Raw genomic sequence first — 22,134 nt, 5'->3', positions numbered from 1 at the left:
GTTACAAATGGGGTTAATTGAGTAGTTCACAAAATAAATTACTTATTTTCTATCAATCACACACCCCATGAAGCCTTGAATTCATAGAGATTTCTTTTTGGTTTTGAGGCAATAATTTGATGACCGGCGGAGACTCAAAGAGTAATGTTTGGGGGCTCAAGAGTCTCCTATTGACCGATGATCAAATTATTGGCCCAGGAATGCGACCAAAACTAAGAAATCTCTATGAATTCAAGGCTTCGTAATTGATAGAAAATAAGTCATGTTTTGAGTGAACTAGTCTATTCCTTTAAGCATGTGCAAAGCGATAGTTAAGATTGTTTCATTCATTTTTATTTTATATGTATTGTGTAATATAAACAATGTTAAGATTTATTAACAGTTTAAACTGGCACAGCTAAAAAATATTGGAATATACATTTCATATAGCCAAAATACTGTAGTATGAAACGTTGATGTTTTTGTCTTGTAAACACATATTCAGTAAGTTATTTTTTTTTGTAACGCCTAGTTTGTTTTATTTTTATTTCAGTTAACTAACATGTTTTTATTTGTATTTTTAGTTATGATAATTTATTTCTGCTTCTGTTATACAGTATCTTCTGCTCCTATATTTTCCCTGTGATGCTCCCCGCCCTGTCACAGCCTGTGCACAGCCTACCTCTCGATTGCCAATGATTAGCTCTGCCTCTGCTTCTAGTTCTGCCTCTGCTTCGGAGTCTGATGAGCTAACTGCTGCAGATGAACAACCACCTTTCTGGCACCTCCACCCTCTAAAAATAAAAAGCGGACCTTTCTCAAGCAGTGGCTCACCACATTCACATGGCTGCAATTCTCGGATGACAAATTCATGTACTGTGACATTTGTACAAAATACAACAAAACCAGCTCATCTATGCACAAATTTAAACAATGCACCACCAACTTCCAGTGCTCCGCCCGCATGTTACTACAAACAAACATCAGTCCTGCCTCAAAGTTCCTGCTCTGCAAAGAGACTTAGAACAAAGTCAAGTGAAGATGGACAGCCAGCAGGACAAAGCAGCAGCAGTCCCCCTTTCCAAGTTTGAGTCGTTAAAGCAGAGAGCCAGACCAAAATACATGTGGATTGTATCTGCCTATAATCAGTCACCAACATACCTGATGCAGTTGACTTTTTTCATAGAAGCCCCTGTTCTCCATTCTGCAGACCCCTCCCACAGCTAGAATGGAGCCTAGAGCATATCGCAATTTTTTCCCCACAAATCGTCTCCATGTAGTGTCCTGGCACTCACACATGTCCCTCATGAGCTGCCGTTCCTACAGTACGGCTCTGATGCGTGAAGTCTCGCGAGATATCACGTGGAGGGCCAAAGAGTGACAACAGAAAAGTTTGGAGCAACGACAATAGACAAATTAACGATATGCTCTAGGCTCCATTCTAGCTGTGGGAGGGGTCTGCAGAATGGAGAACAGGGGCTTCTATGAAAAAAGTCAACTGCATCAGGTATGTTGGTGACTGATTATAGGCAGAATCCACATATATTTTGGTCTGGCTCTCTCCTTTAAGTAGCTTTATGACAGAGATTGGTGTCCCAGATCTTGCACATCTACAGCAAAAGGCTGTTTCATACAGTTCACGATACATAGCCACAGAAATGCTGTCCAGTATGACAGCCACTTTAGATGCTGGCCTAAAAAAGAAGTTGAAGGAATCTCCATTTGTGACACAACTCACAGATGAGTTTACAGACATCACAAACCATAAACGGCTTCCCACATAGCAAAACCTATGCAGACTGGTCTGGCCCAAATGCCGTTTTCGTTCCGGCAGTCTGGCAGACCTCCGGCAGAATATCACTCCGGCAAGTGGTATGTGGACCGGATGTGAGCCAGGTCTGGCAATGACGGCACCGGTTACATGATGGCAAGCCGCATATGGGCCGAGTATAGATTGGGTTCATTTGGCCCACATTAGGCATTTTTGTATCTGGCCCACAGGTGTTTTGGGTTAATTTGGCCCACGTTAGGCTTTTTTGTATCTGGGCCACAGGTGTTTTGTGTTCATTTGGCCCACGTTAGGCATTTTTGTATCTGGCCCACACGTGTTTTGGGTTCATTTGGCCCACGTTAGACATTTTTGTATCTGGCACACATGTGTTTTGGGTTCATTTGGCCCACATTGGGCATTTTTGTATCTGGCCCACAGGTGTTTTGGGTTCATTTGGCCCACGTTAGGCATTTTACAATCTGGCCCACAGGTGTTTTGGGTTAATTTGGCCCACGTTAGGCATTTTACAATCTGGCCCACAGGTGTTTTGGGTTCATTTGGCCCACGTTAGGCATTTTTGTATCTGGCCCACATGTATTTTGTGTTCATTTGGCCCACATTGGGCATTTTTGTATCTGGTCCACAGGTGTTTTGGGTTCATTTGGCCCACATTAGACATTTTTGTATCTGGCCCACATGTGTTCTGGGTTCATTTGGCCCACATTGGGCATTTTTGTATCTGGCCCACAGGTGTTTTGGGTTCATTTGGCCCACGTTATGCATTTTTGTATCTGGACCACATGTGTTTTGGGTTCATTTCATTTATCATTTTTGTATCTGGCACACAGGTTAGCCTTACTTCTATCTGGCCTGCATGTGTTTATGGGCTTATTTGGCCCAGATTACAATTTGAATCCTGCGCCATGTCGGTTGTCAGTATGTACGTCAGTATGTACGTTGTATGTACGTTGCATCACTCTTACTGTCTGTCTGAAACTTTACACTACATCATCACAACAAACCAACCTGTTACCAAGACGACGATGACGATGAGACGGTCGTCCCGAATATGGACACAACGCCAGTGTGACGTAATCTCACGACAGCATGACATCACATCCTACCTATAAATTCTAGGATGCCGTCAGATCGCACCAGTTCGACGGCTTCCATCCTCAACAACCCCATGATCCATGGTGGACGTCTCACATTGTGTGCTTGACTCTTGCCTTCGCCTTTTCTCCCATTCTGCAGGCTCTGCCATGACAACCTGTGGGCCTGACGACGTCGCCACTGTCTTTCACACCATTTCATTCTTATACACCTTTTACACCAATAAACTGCTCACTTCATCTCCTGCCATTTGGTCTCTCTTTTAACATTGTACACCACTGCACACTGCTCACAGGTCTGCCATGCCAGGTGTGAGTAATCACAAAGTGGGTTTGGGTCCTTGCAGAGGTGATGCACGTCACCTCTTTGTGAAGTGGGTATTTTCAAAGCCTGCCGTGGATTTAGGGGAGCACAAAACTCTCTCTCACACTGTGAGGTGCCTGTCATGGGGCACTGCCAAGTGGACGACGCGTCACGCTAGACGTTCGGGCCGCGTAGCGGCCCGAACTTCTAGTAATTAACAACCAAACTGAAATTAACCAACACCGGTCAGCCAATTAGGACATGACATATCCCAGTTTGATATCTGATGGCTCACAAAAGATATGGATAGAATTCTCGGGTGTTCTGGCTCCTTCGGTTATCTGATCGTCTCCTGCTTGTTCTGGTGAGACTTTCTTATGATATAACAGGCTTGTATTATTGTACTTACAATCATTCATTTTCCCTTCTAGTGTGGGGAATATTCCCTTTATATTGTTAGTCTAGGGTTTAATAAATAAGAATGTGCCATATATTGAAAATCTTATGAAATGTTTATATGTTTTCAACACACAAACAGAAACACACTGATGCACTGCTTCCAAATACAAAAACTCAACACTGGTGTTATTCACCTTATTCCTGGCCCCTCCCACGGCTTCCTGTTCATATCCTGAAACTCCCAGGAAGTAGGGCCAAACACCCATAATTCTGTGTAGTGGAGGAGCTTAACCCCATTTTTTTACATTATTGAAACGAAGCGGATAAAAGCGCCAATTTTTTTATGAGGCTTCTTTAGGACCTACTGATGGATTCTAACCTTGGGTACCAAACTTTATTTTGAAAAGTATCCATACAATTATCCATATCAATATCCATTAAAAAAAAACAGGCCGATTCACTTTTTGGCCTATAACTCTTGAACCGTAGGTCATAGCATCAAAAGTCTTTTTCCCTGGACTCCTTGGATCATGACGCAACTTCCCATATAGGTCCCGCCCATTTCCGATTTCAAGATTTTCCGCCATTTTGCGTTATCTTCAAAACACATATTTTGCTATTACTCCTACAAATTTGGTCCAAAACTCACACAAATCGGCACACACTCTTTGTCTTTGGTCATGTGATCAAGATTTATCAGTCAGATTTTTCATATTCCCTTCGGATTGGCTACAATTGGCTTCTGCAATTTGTGGGAGGGTCCGTTTGGCAAAAATGGCACAAATCATGAACAGAGCATCTTATCTGTCCCAAATGTTGATCATTGAGGGGCCACTAATAAACGCAGAGCCAATGCGATTTCACTTCCACCCATAGGGGGCGCAACAAATTCTACAAATGTCACTGTTTTTGCACCAACTTAAGTACAAATGGTCTTGTGAGTCATGTGACAATGACCGTGCAACAGGCTTTTGATATTCCATACTGTTTTCCTGTAATTGGCTTCAAAGAAAAAGCATTTGATGAGTATGCAGATGACGTTTTCATCCCTTTTATCTGCTGAAGCAGCTGCAGGAAACCAAGCGGTTGGATGTTGTATGAGACAGATATATCCCAGATAGTTTGAAGGAGTCCACCCACGAAAAGAGAGGACAAGGTGTTCGCAGGAAAGTGTCAGGTCAGACAAAGCTACCAGGCAATTGGATGGATTTTCTTCGAGACCCAACAAACAAGAAGGAGCTGTTTGCCTTTTTGACTTCCAGGATTGAAAAGTTCAACTGGCCACCATCCAAAGCTGTGTATGTCACATCAGGGCAAGCTGTGTCGTCTTTTGGTTCCAGTAGTACCTTGACCTGTTGCAATCATGAAGAGGCAGACACCAGGATTCTAGTTCATGTACGGCATGCACTGGAGCAAGGAGCAAAAACGATCCTAGTGCGTACTGTGGACACTGATGTCATAGTGATCCTTGCAGGCTTGTTCCATGATTTAGTTTCGATTGAATCTTTGGCTGACATCCGGGTGGCTTTTGGTATGGGCAAAAAATACAGATTTTACCACATCAACATCATGTGTAAATCTCTGGGGGAGCCAAAATCTCGTGCTCTGCCTATGTTCCATGCATTGTCAGGTTGTGACACAACATCTGCTTTCCACAGTAAGGGCAAAAAGTCAGCTTGGCATGCCTGGCAAGCCTATGATGATGTCACAGAGATTCTTGTCAGTCTGGCCAAACATCCCTTCCAGCTGCTGAATGTTGACAGTCAGCAATTCCAGAAGCTTGAGAGACTGACAGTTATCCTGTATGACAAATCCAGTCCTTTGATCTCCATCAACCAGACTAGAAAAGATCTCTTCTGTCATGGGAATAGGTCGATGGAGAAACTGCCACCCACCCAAGATGCACTACTTCAGCATGTTAAGCGGGCAGTTTATCAAGCAGGTATCTGGGCGACCAGCCTACAAACAGAACAAGTTATTCCTTCCCCACATGAATATGGATGGACCAAGGAATCGGAGGCATGGGTGCCAGTTTGGATGACAATTCCAGAAGTCTCCAGAGCATGCAGAGAGCTGATCAAATGCTCTTGTAAAGGGGACTGTTCCACCTGCAAATGTGGCAAATCAAATTTGGACTGTTCACCACTTTGCAATTGCAAATGTTTGACTCACAAGACAATTTGTACTTAATTTGGTGCAAAAACAGTGATATCTGTAGAATGTGTTGCGCCCCCTATGGGTGGAAATGAAATAGCATTGGCTCTGTGTTTATTTGTGGCCCATCAGTGATACGAATTTGGGCAGATAGGAGGCCGTGTTCATGATTTGTGCCATTTTTTTCCAAACGGACCCTCCCACAAATTTTAGAAGCCAATCGTAGCCAATCTGAGGGGAATATGAGAAATCGGACTGATACATCTACATCACATGACCAAAGACACAGTGTGTGCCGATTTGTGTGCATTTTGGATTTAATTTGTAAGAGTAATTATAAAATATGTGTTTTGAAGATAACGCAAAATGGCGTAAAATTTTGAAATCGGAAAAGGGGCGGGACCTATATGGGAAGTTGCGTCGTGATCCAAGGAGTCTAGGAAACATATATTTTTGATGCTATGACCTACGGTTCAAGAGTTATAGGCCAAAAAGTGAATCGGCCTGTTTTTTTAATGAATATTGATATGGTTAATTGTATGGATACTTTTCAAAATAAAGTTGGGTACCCAAGGCTAGAATCCATCAGTAGGTCCTAAAGAAGCCTCATCAAAAATTTGGCGCTTTTATCCGCTTCGTTTCGATTATCTTGTTAAGCTCTCCCACTAGTAGAAACACCTGGGAAAGTGTGAAACAGGAAACTAAATGACCAGTTTTCCTTCCAAGGACCAATCCTTGACAGCTCCTCGACTAGACAGGAAGTGAAAAGACCTACAGAGAAGTAGAATGAAGCAGCAGACAGAGAAAAACTCACTGGCGCCCTCTGTAAAAGGCAATGGCAGCCCCCATGGGTAGGCCCAGGAATATGGTGAATAGATTGAGGATTTCAGGCAGACTCGAGCATTAATGGTTTGACCTTTAATTACTTCCCACTGTTTTCTTCTCCATAAACACAATCAAAATCACACGCAATTGGGCTGTCACCATTTAAATATACAGATATATGGCCTTGGTTGACCTCGTCGAGCATGCGCTCCCTATTCTCTAACTGAAGTATGGATGCCATGGTCCTGAGTACACTACCCACTCTCTCTGGACAGTATGGTCACAGTGACAGCGGTTCAGCAGGTCAAGCCTATCAGGGGCTGAAGCCAGGCAAAAATGTAACATCATTGACCACCACCTAAATGTAGTATTAAGGCCCAACAGTGCATGTTTATCGAGAGGAGACTTAAAAAATGATATTTGAATAATGGCCTGAATGAGTTCACATTCAACATATCGTATAACTTCATCACAGAATAACCACAAGAAACAAACAAGCTACCAAACTCACAAAGGCACCATACTGAGACTCTGATCTCTACAACTGTACAGCAAATGAGAAGGAAGAAAGATCCTTCACACCACCACTCCTTCAGACATTTTTATGGTTGCGGTCTCAGGGTACGATTGCCTCAAAGAGGGCTCTTCAATATGGACCCCTGGACACCCTGCGAGAGAAGACCCCCAAACCTTTACATATGAGATAGATAGATATAGAATAGATAGATATATAGATAGATAGATAGATAGGATAGAAAGATAGAAAGATATCACACACGCACGCGCGCACACACACACACACACACACACACACACACACACACACACACACACACACACACACACACACACACACACACACGTCTGTAAATATCCTCAAACATGCAAATATATACAATTATTACCCTATTACATTCTTGAGTTATAAATAACGTTGTGTTGTGGTGTTGAATGATATTCAACTCCAACTGTATGTTCCCATTTACTTATTGTGTTTTGATACTTGCTTTGGCAATGTAAACGCATGTTTTCTCATGCCAATATAATAATAAGTTCATTGGGTTCCTTCTTTTCTGTTCAAAAATATTTATAAAAAAAATATGTTAAACCTAGAGCGACGGTCTATTGGTCATAATGGTCTCCTTGACAACCATGCAAACCTGCTCATTTGTCGACCAGCAGCACACCCCCCCGTGTGCTGCGCTCTCATTGGCTGTAGTAATTCACCCAGGAAGTGCATGCTCAACGCGCGGGATACACCCACAACAACCGTTAACTGCAGCAGACTACAGGGAGAGACACTACGACAGAATATTGGTATGTTTATATGGCTTTATAATGATTTATATCCACGTCTGATGTTGGTTGAGAAATAATGTTGTGACACAGCTCATGGTGTTGTCTATGCACGATATTGTTGCCATTCTGTTGGTTAGTAAAAGGGCGTGTGTGTGTGTGTGTGTGTGTGTGTGGGGGGAGAGGGACAAAGCTAACTTTATCCGTTCAAAATAACACTTCGCGGGGAGGTACAGACGGGTGGCTTTTTGAAATAGTGGGGTTTCACAGATTGAATCATACCAGGGACAAATCGAAACGGTACTTTTCGAGCCCTGCCCGCATTCGCAAAGACTCACAAGGGACGTAAGTAGCAACAATCTATAGGTCACTGATATCGGTGTAGCTCCGGCGGTGCAGTGTTTGAGAGTCTGTGCATGCTGCCACGTTTGACTGGGGAGGACGCGGTAGGCAAACAATTCAGAACGTGTAGTGTTAATTGGTTTTAGAGTTATACTCGCATAGTACTAAAGTACTGTATGTCTTTGTGCAGTTGGTCAACGTCTTGTGAGCTGGGAGCTGCAGGGATGTATATTAGCTGAACCCTAGCAGATTATACACAGAATTAAGGGATGACCTTGGAATGTAAAAGTTTGAGAACCACTGTGCTAAGTACTGTATAGGCCCACGGTTCTCAAAGTGGGGACCCCTGGGGTCCTTGGGGTCCTTGACTGAGTCCCAGGGGGTACCCAGCTAAATGATGGATATTAGGATCCAAATGGACCCTTATTTCTTTGTAACAAACGGACAAATGGACCTTGACAGGTCCATTTGGTTCCATTTGTACACTTCTCAGAGTTAAATTAACCTTGATTTTATAAACTGGAGTTCCAGAATTAGAAATGCCATTAAATGGGGGTCCATAGCCTTAATCCATGTCAAACTTGGGGCCCTAGAATTTAATAAAACGGTTGAGAATCGCTGCTAGAGCCGCAAAAACCTTCTCTTATAGGGGTCCCTCGTTTATCTTTTCAAATGGGGGTCCGCGGGTATTTCAATTTGGGGGTCCTTGGCATCAAAACGTTTGAGAACCCCTGGTATAGGCTATGTTATAGCATGATCTATCTGAAACAGTCAGAAGGAGAACATTGGAGCAGCCTGCCATAAACCCATTATAACATTTGGTGTGATTGAACAACAGGATAGAAACAAATACATTATCTATCATTCTGTCAGCAGCATGACAACGATTTTGATTATGTATCCATCCATCTATATGCAGCATAAAACCAAATAAATTATCTTTAATATGCAGCATAAAAAACATCTATATGCAGCATAGAGGATACAGGATTATTAATATGACACTTCGATGCCTACTATAATGTGACTAGTGATGTCAGCATATAGTAAAGGTGTGCATCATTGCCGTGATTGTGGACTGGAACCAATTCACCTCACAGGGTAGAAGGTGGACCATACCACTCGCTCCAATGCTATGGTCCACCTTCTACCCTGTGAGGTGAATTGGTTCCAGCCCACAATCACAGCAATGATGCACACCTGTCATACCATTCCTCTTAAAAAAGGACTAGCACACAAACACTTCACAATGATTTGACACTGAGGAAATGATATTGTTTTACTGTGGATATCGCACCGGTGAAGCCATGGCGCAGTGGTAACAAGACAATCCTTTCAGCATATAGTAAAGCAAATTGTAATTTTTGGCATTTGGCGAGTTGGTCAAAAAGTTAATTTCCAACCCTGCCTGTGTCCCGCTTGTTTTTCTGATTATATATGGACTTTTTATAACACAACACTACAATCAAAACAAATGTAGTGTATTGAATACAGTGTCTAGGTCGGTGATCATGATGTCTTTGCTTGAACAATTTTTACTTTACTTTTATTGCAGGGTTAGGCCAGGGAATTGGGCAAAGCAAGCCAAATTAAGGTAAGGTACACTTATAGGTATACATCATTATTTATATTAACCCAGTAGGTTTCAAACTTGTTAGTTTTCAAGTACATTATACACTATGGGGTATTTAGAATCCTGGGGTCCTGCTTAACCCCACATTGAGAGCAACTGTAATGACCTAATGGTGTTGGTTCTGAAAGTGGGGTTTTATTGAAGGTCACACAGGGTCCCCAAGTGTCTCTCTGTTTTGATTAATTTATTAAAATGTTTATTAGCAGTATAGAGTCACTGGCACAAGGTCAACTAAAAGGGATTACTTCAAAAAAGCAGTACACTTGTTTCAATTGAGATCCTTTTTGTAACTCGTATAACATTGAATAACAATACAGGTAGGGCACATTTACTTAAGCAGAAAATAGCATTTAGTAGACTTTTTTTTACTGCAAGAAAAGAAAAAAAAATATATATAAAAATGTATGTAGGCCTACAGTTAAAAAAGGGGAGGTAAGGGGAAGGCTTTCTAATCCCAGTTTGGAGTAGCAGCCGCCTGTAGGTGACTCTTTAGGGCGGCTTTGAAGGATGTAAGGGATTTACACTCCTCTATGGCTATCGGTAGGGAGTTCCATGCTTTGGTGGTATAGCAGGCAAATGATTTGGAACCAAATCTAGGTTGAACATAATTTGTTGAACTACCTCTGGTGTTGTGGTGGTGAACATCTGTAACGTTCTGGAAGTATCTAGACAGGTGCAAGGGCATCTTAGAGGTATAATGTATCTTGTACACAAGGCCCATTGAGAGAAAGTATACTCTAATTCTGTATCACTAATCAACATTTTCTTTCCTTGCAGGGCTGTGATTGCAGGGCTGTGATTGGGTAAGTGATATGGAGGGTACTACAGATTACAATGACCAGAGCAATTTGAGGAGACGAGCATTGCGCAAAGCTAAAAAACTAATGGAATCAGTAGAAAACATAGAAAATGATGCTTTTATGGAGGAAGGCTTAAATGTTGAGGATGTGAGTGAATATGATGAAAATGTGGAGGAAGGTTTGAACACTGAAGTATCAGGTGGTTGTGAAGAGATGCAACCTGACAGTGATGGGGAGAGTGAGCATATATGGGCAGAACATAGATTTGATTCTGATGATGAGATGGACATGGATCATGGTCCAGATGATTTAGGATCTTCTCTGGGAGACTGGGCCATTGAGTTTGGCATATCTTTGATGGCTCTATCAGCCTTGCTCTCTATTTTGAAACTCCACCATCCCTTTCTACCTAAAGATGAAGATCATTACTCAAAACAAAAATAAGATATACAATTGAGAGTATAGCAGGAGGATTATTTCACTACTTTGGAATACTGAATGCTTTTCGTTTTATTCTGGACAATGTGTGGTCCGTTCTTCCTGATGGGCATAACTTGTGACTACAACTGAATTTTGATGGTCTGCCACTTTTTAAGAGTAAGGGAACTCAGTTCTGGCCAATACTTGGCATATTAAAGGGGCACTGTAAGAAGCCAGTGGTAATTGGTCTCTTTTGTGGGGAATCTAAACCTAAATCTTTGTTGGAGTATCTGCAACATCTGATAAATGAATTAAAATCACTGAGCGGTGGGTTTGTTTTTAAGGGAAAGACATTATTTTTGAATGTGAGCTCAGTTGTCTGTGACACCCCAGCACGAGCATTTATCAGGGGTGTTAAATCACATGCCACTTACCAAGGATGTGATAAGTGCCACCAAACAGGTATTAGAATAGCTAACCGAATGACATTCCCTGAGGTCCGTGCAAGATATAGAACTGACAAATGTTTTAGAGAAGCTGCTGATGAGGCACACCACAATGAATGCTCACCTTTCTCCAACCTTGATATTGACATGGTGACCACCTTTCCCCTTGATTACATGCATTTGGTGTGCTTAGGCGTGACAAAGCGTCTGCTTGAGTTGTGGATGGGTCCTCCTGGCCCATTGTGTTGTCGTATGTCAAGTAGCCAAGCCTCTCTGGTTTCAGATAGATTACTTGCTTTAACTGATTACATTCCATCCGAGTTTGCCAGAAGGCCGCGTACACTGGCTGAGAGGGGCAGATGGAAGGCAACAGAACTACGGCAATTTTTGTTGTATACCGGTCCTGTTGTCTTGAAAGATGTGTTGAAGCCTCAAATCTATGACAATTTTATGCTTTTGTCGGTTGGTGTTTACATTTTGGTAAGCTCAGAATATTGTTTGAGGATGAATTACCTTGCAAACTCTTTACTGGTTTCATTTGTTGAGCATTTTGGCAGTCTTTATGGTGAAGGCTTTCTAGTTTTATAATATACATTGTCTTGTGCACCTTAGCCAGGATGTCAAAATGCATGGCAATTTAGATCTCTTTTCTGCTTTTCCTTTTGAAAACTTCTTAGGACAACTTAAAAAGATGGATAGGGGGCCACGCAATCCTCTGACTCAAGTCATCCGCAGATTGTCTGAAAGGGATGCCAACTCCTGTATGATGTACCAGAGATTGAGAACCACTGCCCTATGGGTCACTGAAACAATTGTGTAATGGTTTGTCTGAGCAAGGGACAGTCATAAACTTTAACCCATTTTCAACATCGCTTCTAATCGGTCCTCAATTAATAATACTCAGCATAATTCTTTTGTCTCATTGATGGGTTTAGACAGTTTAGAAACCTCACTACCAATGACAAAAGTTGTTTTCAGCCCACTGAACATCGAATCAACAAGACAAATCTCAGTAATTACTACCTGATGTCAGTGGTAGTCAGGTGTCTGAACTGTGTGCACACACACACACTTGCTTGCTTGCACACACACACACACATATCCATATTGCATCTCCTCATATTGCTCTCAAGTTGTAATTTCTAACATAAAGTATCCCTTATCTGTAGGCAATGTATCATATAGTTATTTTTGAAAGCACAAATGAAGTGGCAGTGGTCCCATCAAATTGGGTCACTGGTCAAGAATGCATGTGGCCACCTACAGCTATCAATCTTGAGAGGGCCACCAAAAAAAGAGAAGAACCTGGAGAAGGCTGGAAGGCATACACTGTTAGAGTGATATTCACAGCAGGTAAGTGCATCTTGTTGGATCTTGAGACTAGTTGTCTGGATGTGCGACGTCAAACCATAATTATGTCTGTCTAGAATATAAGGCATACTGTACGGTCTGGTTCAGTGGTCATTATTAAGAAATAAACATCCTGATAGGATGATGCCACCACCAACATGAAGCGGAGGCATCATCCAGAAGATGTTAAATGTTATAATGACCACAGAGCCACACATTATCCTGCTTGTTACACGGCTACTTAATAAATTGACCCAAAAGTAAAATGCAAAATAAAGCGAAACAAAGTTTTTCCATGCTAAGGGCAGAGTCACTAAAAAAGGGAAAAAGAGAGGTCGCACAGACTCGCAGCCACGATGCAATAGACTTTTTTATTTATAAGTTACCAACGTTTCGACATATTATGTCTTCATCAGGGTATGAGAGGCATGTAAGAGCAGCTTGCTTATGTAGACTGTGGGAACAAAAGAGGAGTCCTTAGGGAGTGTCCTCAAATTGACTCACGCCCAAATTGGGTGATTGGTTCCCATTAACAAGCTTGCAGGGTGCAACAAAGATGCATACATACATGACATTTGTAACAATTAATACATAGAGTTACAACAATACATTCAGTTAAGTATTGAAAAGAATAATAAAAAAGTGGACATATGAATACAACAGCAGTACATCCATGACAATCATAGAACCCAGGTCACAGAACCACAGGAGAGGAGAAGATCAAGTGTGGCAGAGACCAGTGTGCCAGGACTCCTGTGTGAGAGACCTCATACACATTGGGAGTGGATGCATATTATTAATTAAAAACACAATGGAGAATCCTAGGACCATGCTTCTTTACATCATTTGGCATCTAGGAAATAGTGTCATATATAGAAAAAACTTTGAAGGCACTGAAATTTCTTAGACTATTTTACAAGGGGCAGAGTCACACAAATCTGCTGGCTACGGATTTGTCGATTCTGCCAATGCATTTCTATGGGAATGCAGCAGATTTTTTGAGGAATCTGCCATTTGTGGAAATCCACTCCATTCACATTGAAATGCACTGGCAGAATCAGCTAATCCGCAGCCAGCTGATTTTGGTGTGACTGCCCTTACAGTAAGGAAAGTATTCCACAAGCGTGGATCAAATGTAATCCATTCCCTGTCACTGCATAGTCTAATTTCTCACTTTAATGTTTAAAAATTATTATTTTGAGCAACGTTGAGTTGTTAATGACACTGTGTGTTTGTTCACATAGCTGTCATGCTGGATAAAGCTAACATCTCACACAGTGCAGCCAGGTGCTCTGAACCTTGAGACATCGGTCTGTTATAGAACAGAGTGGTAATTATCAATAAATAACTTGGCACTGATTTTAGTGATTGACCAATCAGAACCAATCATTCAACCAAGCTGTGTAATAATGAAAGGTAACCAGTTATGTCTGATATGTGGACCGACTACTAACTAAAACGCCAGTTAAAGGAGATAGACACCCCCCACCCCTTTATCATACCGTATCTTACCTTTTACGGTTGCTTTTCATCATAGGTGCTCCTGCTCTAAGATTTTGCTGATCCAGGAAATAGTTTGGAAATTTGAGAAAGTTTGAGAAATGGGCACATGGCAAGTGTTCAATTGCTCCATTTTAGGGGTGGGAGAGGTCACGGAATCTTAGAGCTAGAACACCTAGGACAAATAAACTGTTAAAGGTAAGATGGGGTATGATAAAGGTCTGATTTAGGGGGTGTGTGCTTTTCTTTGGCTTTCTCCTTTAATTGTGAGGGGCAATAAATGTTAGAGGGGTAGTTCACCCCCAAAATGACCTTTTCTATTGAATACCCTTGCCACACACATACTCATGCCACACTTTTTTTTGTTCAAGTCAAAAGATGTATGTACATTTACCCCCATTGATTCCGGATACACGCAGGTCCCCATGCAGAATCAGTGGGAGTAAATTTACTATAATTTTTTTGTCATAAGAATGAGACAAATACAAAAAATAAAATAAAAACGAGTACGAGTATCAGTGTGGAAAGGGTATTTAATAGAAAAAAAGACATTTTGACTAACTACTGCTTTAACACTTTATTTTGCAGATGACTACAATTCAGCAAGGCTGAAACTGCCAGAGGCCACTGTGCACACCGACCTTGAGGCGGAGGATGCTCCAACAGCAAAAAGAAAGAAAACGTAATTTGTTTTATTTCTACACATCTATATGTATATATATATTTGCATCTGTTTTTAAATGTAATAATATAAAGCATTTCATCAGACAAAGGAACAATCAGTACCCTGGCGAAGATGATGTTGAGGTCCCGACAGCACATAAGCCAAAATCTAAGCCAAGAAAGACGTAAGATTTTATTTTAATTGCTGTTACTTTGTTCACTTTGATTGATATTCAACATGTTGATGCTATATTTTGCTATCTCCGTTCAGTCCTGCTGAACTGCCTAATCCGCCAGATATTCGGTATTCCTTTGGTCCTGATCCCCGAGGGAGTTCTGTCGAGGAAGTTGCACCACGGTAAAAATCTAAATACTGCCGGTTTGAATTTGATAAGCTATTAATTTAATCTGCAAAGTGTCAGACTGCTTTGCCCTGTCTCTTAGTGTCCCGAATGAACTGTCTAATTCATCTGCCATCTGCATCTCATAGCCATGACCACAGAAGCTCTGCGTCTCCTGACAGTGACCACAGAAGCTCTGCGTCTCCTCACAGTGACCACAGAAGCTCTGCGTCTCCTGACAGTGACCACAGAAGCTCTGCGTCTCCTGACAGTGACCACAGAAGCTCTGCGTCCCCCGGCAATGACGACAGAAACTGGTCTCCTGCATCTCGTGGCCGTCGCAGCAGAAGCCCTGCATCTTGTGGCCGTCGCAGCAGAAGCCCTGCAACTCGTGGCCGCGGCAACAGAACCCCTGCAACTCGTAGCAGCCGCTCAACTGACCCTGACAACCGAAGCCATTCAGCTGGACCCGACAACCGAAGCCACTCAACCCCTGGACCCGACAACCGAAGCCGCTCAACCCCTGGACCCGACAACCGAAGCCGCTCAACCCCTGGACCCGACAACCGAAGCCGCTCAACCCCTGGACCCGACAACCGAAGCCGCTCAACCCCTGGACCCGACAACCGAAGCCGCTCAACCCCTGGACCCGACAACCGAAGCCGCTCAACCCCTGGACCCGACAACCGAAGCCGCTCAACCCCTGGACCCGACAACCGAAGCCGCTCAACCCCTGGACCCGACAACCGAAGCCACTCAACCCCTGGACCCGACAACCGAAGCCTTTCAACAGCTGGGCTCAACCAGAGAAACCAACATTCGCCTGATCTGTTCGAGCAAAGTGATGACACCCCTGAGCTGCACCACCAGGGAAGCGTTTCCTCCCCTGCCGCTCAGGGAAACCTTTCCTTCCCTGCCCTTGAGCCACATCGAATGACTAACCGACCACAAAACAGTCCCAGTACTTGTTTAAGTGAGTATATTTTATTGTTTATTTTATTGAACCACGTTAACCAATATTATATGCTTTAACTATTAAAACAGAAGATATACAAGCTCACAGTGCAACACCGAGCACCATGCTGTGAGCTTGTAGATCTGCCATTTGCATTAGTTAAAGAAAGGGTTCCCAAATGTTTTAGACCGTGACCCCCAAAATAAACATATTTGAACTGGGGACCCCCACCCTGACAAACCCTTGGAATTGTTGATTACATTTAGCTTGACTCGATTGAGCTGATAAATACTACTTGTGAAAATAGCCGAACTACAAGCTTGCAGAGTGAGACGTTGTGAGCTCGTAGGTCAGCTATTCTCACAATGTTCGCCTGTTTCTTACTTGATATTTGACAGTTTGGTCCTTAAATTGTCATGTTGTGCATGTGCAGATGCCCTGTACACACTGTTGGATTATTTACTTTTGAATGAGAAGAAAATAATAATAATGGTTAAAGTGATAAAGCCCAACAATGTGTTCCCAGTCTAAAGGGTTAAATACATTAAAACCTCTTCTCCCTCTAGCACTCTTGAGAAGTATCCTAGCCAATCAGGAGCAGATGAAGGACCAAATGAGGCACATTTCCAGCACTGTCCAGGGGTTGAAGTCCTTAGCTGAAGAAGAAATTGGTATTTTTATTTTCTATTCAAGCATCGAAACACCTGTATCATGCACAATATATCTTCTGCTACGCTCACTCACCGTTTGACCTCGGGGATTCATTTTTTTATGTAATAACCACTGTTTACCTGTGAGTTGACAAACCTTTTTTCTTTTTTCCCTTTTTTATTCTCATTCTGACAGGTATTGAACCAAATCTGTTGCCTTTAGCTGATCGAGAATCCCTTGAGAACCTGGAAGTGCGGCACGGAACCTGACCTCAAAACTCAACTGGTAAGAATTTAAGTGCGGTTTAGCGAGGATAGAATCTTAGTATCTTAGTGGGGGGCAATCCAACTTATGCATAAGTTGGATTGCACTGATTGTTTACTTTTTTTTTTTTTTTAGATTACCATATCTTTGCTTTTGATGTATTGATCTTGTATTACCTTGGTTATTGTAAATCACTCTGGATTAAGATTGTCAGCCAAATGCCTAAATATCAATTTACAGAGAAATGCCCTGGCTCTCAAAGGAGGAGGAGAAGTCAAGATCTGCGTCTGGAGAGTCATGGAGGCTGTCATGACCAACCATCTGGCGAGGCAGACCAACATGACTGGGGTTACCAACAAGACTGGGGTTGAGAAGATTGGCTTCAAGCGCCTACAGCTCAAGGATGTTGTGATTGGTAAGTCTGTATGGACTCACTGTCTCCTCTCAGACTCTATGTTTTCACTGACTGTTCACTCAGCTTGTATCTCAAAGTGAATAGCAGTTGATATTCATAGAAATATTGACTAAGGTCTTGGTCAGTTTAGATAAAGATACATGTCGTTGCTTTTGATTGAATTTGTTATTAGCAGTTCACAAAGGAACTGCATATGGTGCAGTTCACATACCATGTACTAGTAGTTTGATAGGTACATAGGTATCTTTGTGGTGTAGTGTATCTTGTAGAGCAATAGTTTGACAGGTACTTGGGTATCTTAGTGGTGTAGTGTATCTTGTAGAGCAGTAGTTTGACAGGTACATGGGTAACTTTGTGGTGTAGTGTATCTTGTAGAGCAATGGTATCTTAGTGGTGTAGTGTGTCTTGTAGAGCAGTAGTTTGACAGTTACATGGGTATCTTAGTGGTGTAGTGTATCTTGTAGAGCAGCAGTTTGACAGTTACATGGGTATCTTAGTGGTGTAGTGTATCTTGTAGAGCAGTAGTTTGACTCTGTTCGACAGATATATATTGTGAAATTAGACAATCTACAGATCAGCTATTTTCACAATGTTTCCTGCGTAATAAATATTTGACAGTTGGGTATCAAAAAGGTATTGAAAGTCCTTGAATTGTCATTAGAAATGTGTAGACACCCTCTACATGTCCTTATACTGGATGTTAGATTGTCTACTGTTGCAAATAAATTGAACATTGAGCTAATCATCTGAGGACCCGACAAAATTATTTGTCCAGAACCACTGTAGTAATTTGAGATTAAACTTTTATTATATTCGACAACACTGTCGTCACTCGTCAGTGTTGTATGTTTTTTCTATTGAGTATGACAGAGAGAACATGTTCATACAAAATAGAGATTGAAGTGTTAAATGAAGAAAACAAGTTTCACATCACACAACCCTACTCATGGGGTAGGTCTGACTCGGTTGTTTAGAAAATATGTGACTGACACGTTTTTTTTCCATTTCCTAAAAAGTATTTTTTTTGTGTCTCGTTATAGCGGCTGTTCGTCGCAATCACCTAACCAGGAATGCACCGGATAGCGAAATAGAAAAGTGCATCAGGAAATGGCTTGAAGGATCGGGTGATAGAAGTGGGGGGAGAAGAGAGAGAGAGCTGCTTCGGTTAAGCGCCAATTGAAGGTGAGTCTTGTCTAAAAGAGATTGTGTGTTCGGTTAATTACGGATCATGGGTCTCGTATGGCAATTAATAACTGAACACGAGATATCTTTTCCAAGTTCTTGTTCTAAACAATATGGATTTTCCCCCTTTTTTCTTACTGCATTATGTGTTTATTTACCACTGCACTGCGAATCAAGCCCCATGACCAAAGAAACATTCTGATTTCAGGGCTCCAGCATCAGGTGGAGGTGGGGGCAGAAGAGACCGAGACAGGGAGTTCTCAAACAGCTCCAATGCAGAGTGAGTCTTGTCTAGGAAGATGGTGTGTTTACATAGGTTACATAGGTATAGTTAGTTGGTCTTCAACCAGCCAAATCCTCAAATGTCTCCTCCCTCCACTGGTTCCTGATTATAGATTATGATTATTGCCCGCATTGAGTACCAAACACTAGTGTTGGCCTTCAAAGTAGCCAAAGGGATGGCACCTCCATACCTTCCAAACCTGATCGCACCCTACAACCCCACCCGGCTATTTAGTTCAGCTAATAGTGGCGCTGACTGCACCCTCACTTGAAACCCCAGGACCAAAATCCACTCGTCTTAGGCAATTCAACCTACTTCCGAGCTTCTGCCGAGGTCTGAAGACTCAACACTTCAGACTCCACCACAGCCCATAGCACCTGGTCATTGACCTTACATATTAGATTGCATTGTTTTGTTTTTTGTTTTTTTAAATTACAATTGCTATGCTTTTTGATGTATTGATGTATAGCCTTGCCTAATGTAAATCATTCTGGATTAAGAGTGTCAACCAAATGCCTAAATTGTAAATTAATGCTGGAATAGGGTCTGGCTATTAATCATCCATCCGTCCATCCTCGACTTCTTATCCGGAATCTGGTTGGGGGGGGGGGGGGGGGGGGGGGTGGTGGGGTGTAGAAATTCCCAGTGTTCCCTTTCCCAAGCATCATTATCCACTTCTTCTGGGGGGATCCCAAGGCGTTCCTGGTCCAGTGTGGAGATGAACTTCCTCCATCTGGTCTTTGGTCTGCCCCGGGGTCTCCTCCCAGTGGGAAGTGCATAGAGCACCTTCCTAGGGAGACGCTTGGGAGGCATCCGTACTAGATGCCCTGAACCACCTAAGCTGACCTTTCCAAGTGAAGGAGTAGCAGTACTCCAAGTCTTTCGGGTGACTGAACTTCTCACCCTATCTCGAAGGGAGATGCCCGCCACCCATCTGAGAAAACTCATTTCGGCTGCTTGTACCTGTGACCTTATGCTTTTGGTCATGACCCACACTTCAGCACAGAGCACATCATCCTTAGTTCCAAATTCTTATTCTAAACAAAATGGATTTATTTTCCCTTACTGTTTTATTTACCGTTGCACTGAGAATTAAGACACATTACTAAAGAAACTTTCTCATGATTGCTTTGATTTCAGGTCTCCAGCGTCAGGTGGAGGTGGGGGCAGAAGAGGCCGAGACAGGGGGTTCTCAAACAGCTCCAATGCAGAGTGAGTCTTGTCTAGAAAGATGGTGTGTTTACATTGATACAGTTCATTCTGGAATAGGGGTCTTGTCTGGCCATTAATAACTGAGCTTAAATTATCTTAAATTCCAAGTTCTTCTTCTAAACAATATGGATTTGTTTTTTCTTTTTTTTCCCTCCAGTTTTCCTTACTGCATTTTATTTTATTTATTTATTTTTTTACCGTTGCACCGAGAATCAAGCCCCATGACTAAAGAAACATTCTGATGTTTGCTTTGATTTCAGGTCTCCAGCGTCAGGTGGAGGTGGGGGCAGAAGAGACCGAGACAGGGGGTTCTCAAACAGCTCCAATGCAGAGTGAGTCTTGTCTAGAAAGATGGGGTGTTTACGTACAGTCAGTCCGGAAAGTATTCAGAATGCTTCACTTTTCCTACATTTTCTTATGTTACAGCCCTATTGAAAAAAGTATTTTTGAATATGTTTCCACAAGTTTGGCTCACATATTTTTGGGTAGTTTTGACCATTCCTTTTTGCAGAACAGCTGCAATATATGCCAGCTTATGTTCAGCTAAACAAAGTAACGTTTTAATTAAAATATCAACTTTAACGATCGGACCAACATCTAGGCTAAACATGTCACGTTTGATCTCTTCGCAGAGCATCAGTAGAATAATAAGTGGCTGAGCTCATCAGTATTAGTGTTGGGTCGATAGTCAGACTAGGCTATAGATTTTAAGATATAATGTCAAATGATTGAATAAATCTAAGATAGTCTAATTGATACTGTACAGTATCAGCGGCGCTATAGACAAATTGTTTCAAACAGGCTGTTTTAGAAACAATTTTACATCAAGTTGTGCAGATGTGAAGGCGAAATATATTGAACTTGCAACGAAAATGAGAAAATCAGATTGATCATAATAAGAGGAATTAGAGGGGTGTGTTCTAAAATAATAGCCTACTCTACACTGAAGGTATGATAATGACTGCGCGTGCATGAGGACTCCAGTCTTTGAGCTCATGACAAAACACAAAGGTTGCATTCGTTCAGAAAATAATGTTTGATACGAGCTGTCCAGAAGGCTGTCATCCACTGCAATGTATTCACTGAACTTCTGGTAGATGTTATGCCACCGAAAGTGTCATGGCGCATCTCTATGGACGCAACCACGTGATGTATGACACTTCCTTATGAGATTTTCCTTGACGGCTACAAGGAAGTAACACGGAAGTATCCATTATTGTTTTACAATGGGCGGCGACACTACAGGCCAATCAAAGCCTTGTTTTTCCAGGGACTTCTGGGGTTGTTTCTTCAGTGCACTCAGGGCATGGTGCTGCAGCACATCAAGCGCACCGTAGATTCTGTCATGTGACGGGAAAGACCCGCGGTGATTGGCCAGTTTCTCCAAGAAACAAAAATGCCGACCATGTATGCTAATTACTGAGAATGTCCATCGGCCATTGCCGGATGAGGCATCTAGGTATTTATATCTATAAACCTGTGACCTTGTGCTTTTGGTCATGACCACATCTCATCTTTAGTTCCAAATTCTTGTTCTAAACAAAATGGATTTATTTTTCCTTACTGCGGTTTTATTTACCGTTGCACTGATAATTAAGACACATTACTGAAGAAACATTCTCATGATTGCTTTGATTTCAGGGCTTCAGCGTCAGGTGGAGGTGGGGGCAGAAGAGACAGAGACAGGCGCATGTGAAGGAGCTCCAATGCAGAGTGAGTCTTTACGTAGATACAGTTAGTTCTGGGATGGGGTCTCGTCACGGCTCCAGACGTAACTTTTTCACTGGTGCCACTTAACTTTTCAGTAGGTAGCACCACCAAAAATTACTTACTCCCC

The sequence above is a fragment of the Gymnoscopelus microlampas genome (genome assembly GCF_963454915.1).
Source record: "Gymnoscopelus microlampas genome assembly, chromosome: 3".
NCBI classification, from domain to species: Eukaryota; Metazoa; Chordata; class Actinopteri; order Myctophiformes; family Myctophidae; genus Gymnoscopelus; species Gymnoscopelus microlampas.
The sequence above is the reverse complement of the archived record's forward strand: the minus strand, read 5'-3'. Positions refer to the sequence as shown.